Below are 1,661 nucleotides of genomic sequence, written 5' to 3'. Positions count from 1 at the left end.
GGGGGGGGGGGGGGGGGGGGGGGGGGGCATCTCGGTGGCTCATTCGGTGGAGCGTCCCGACTCTGGCTCAGGTCACGATCTCGCGGTTTGTGGGTCCGAGCCCCGCGTCGGGCTCCGTGCTGACAGCTCGGAGCCTGAAACCTGCTTCAGATTCTCTCTCTCTCTCTGCCCCTCCCCCCCTTGCACCATGTCTCCCTTTTAAAAATAAATAAACATTGTTAAAAAATATTAAAAAAGAATTAAAGAGGGACACGTGGGTGGCTCAGTTAGGTAAGCATCTGACCCTTGATTTCGGCTCAGGTCATGATCTCACAGTTGGTGGGTTCAAGCCCCGTCAGTCAGGCTCTGCTCTGATGGCACAGAGCCTGCTTGAGATTCTCTCTCCCTCTCTCTGCCTGCCCTCGCTCATGTGCACACTTTCTCTCAAAAATAAATATTAAAAAAAAAAAATTAAAGATACCTTAAGCTAAATACGCTAAGACTCTTAAAGGCCAGGCTGTCATGAGAGGTCATTTGGAGGACAAAAATCGACTCATTTCTCAAGTCTGTATCCAGTATTTGTTTCCTTTTTCTTGCCACCGTTGCCTGTATGGGTGTCTATTATCCCATTGTCCGTGCTTCCTCTTGTGGAAAAGCACTGTCCCGACAAGCTCATTTTCCCATCTCAAAGCCAGAATCTTCGAGATGCCTCGAAATTAAGACAGAGATGCTCATTTTAATGAAAATGAGTAGAAATAAAAACATACGCATTTTAATCATATTTGGAAGTTTTAAAAAATCGTATGATCATCTGGACTAAAAGGTAATAAAATTAATTAACCTTCCCTTCATTTCAGAATACCCTCCTTTTCTCCTTGTCGAGTAGTTGACTCTCTTAAGTATCCGCATGCCTGTGAAGATGGATTAGGTGTCGCGCACACAGCCGTAGCGGTGATCGTACGGGTCAGCCCTGAGCACCCAGGCAGGCCCCGCGCCAGCGTCTCGTGCTCAGACAGGCCCTGGCCCCTCCTGGACAGTCGCAGGGGACAGACAGACGTGCAGCCTGTTCACTGTGCGTGATGAGTATGAAAATGGGCCTAGGCGTGCGTAAGTTGTCAGGAAGGACGGCGTGACAAAGCCTCAGCTATCAGAAGGAATGCAATCTTGAGTTGGAGAGGAGAGCCCGGCTTGTCTTGCAGGGTCTTCTAACGGAAGGAGCACAGGCTTTCACGGCAGACAGACTGAGGTTCTGCCACTTTTTTTTTTTGTTTTTTTTAAGTTTATTCTGAGAAAGAACACAAGTAAGGGAGGGGTAGAGAGAGAGAGAGAATCCCAAGCAGGCTCTGCACCGACACGGGGCTCGAACTCATGAACCGTGAGATCAGGACCTGAGCTGAAATAGAGGTGGCCACCTAACCTCCTGAGCCACCCAGGCGCCCCCAGGTTCTGCCACTTTGAAATTTTGTGGCCTTGGGAGACTTAGGTCTAGGGGTCCCGGATTCTTCACCTGTGAAATGGCAAAACGGTTTCCATCCGTGAGGAGTAAAAAGGGATCTGTTGACCAGCAGATTGTTGACGGAAGTGCCTGGCAGATTCTGGGAGCTCGGTGGAAGCTAGTTCTCTTTTTCCCTTCTGCCTTCCTCTGCTCAGAAGGGTTCTTTTTTTTTTTTTTTTTTTTTTTT

At 48.8% G+C, this 1,661-nt stretch overlaps 1 protein-coding gene across 2 annotated transcripts in view; it reads left to right on the top strand.

The window, feature by feature from the left end:
- Positions 1–1,661, top strand: part of COG2 (component of oligomeric golgi complex 2) — a 46,420-nt gene that overhangs the window by 36,645 nt on the left and 8,114 nt on the right. The gene's annotated exons all lie outside the window — the stretch shown is intronic.

This window comes from Panthera uncia, chromosome D2 (assembly GCF_023721935.1).
Source record: "Panthera uncia isolate 11264 chromosome D2, Puncia_PCG_1.0, whole genome shotgun sequence".
Taxonomy (NCBI): domain Eukaryota; kingdom Metazoa; phylum Chordata; class Mammalia; order Carnivora; family Felidae; genus Panthera; species Panthera uncia.
Note: the sequence above shows the minus strand (reverse complement) of the source record. Positions and strands in the feature narration are given on the sequence as shown.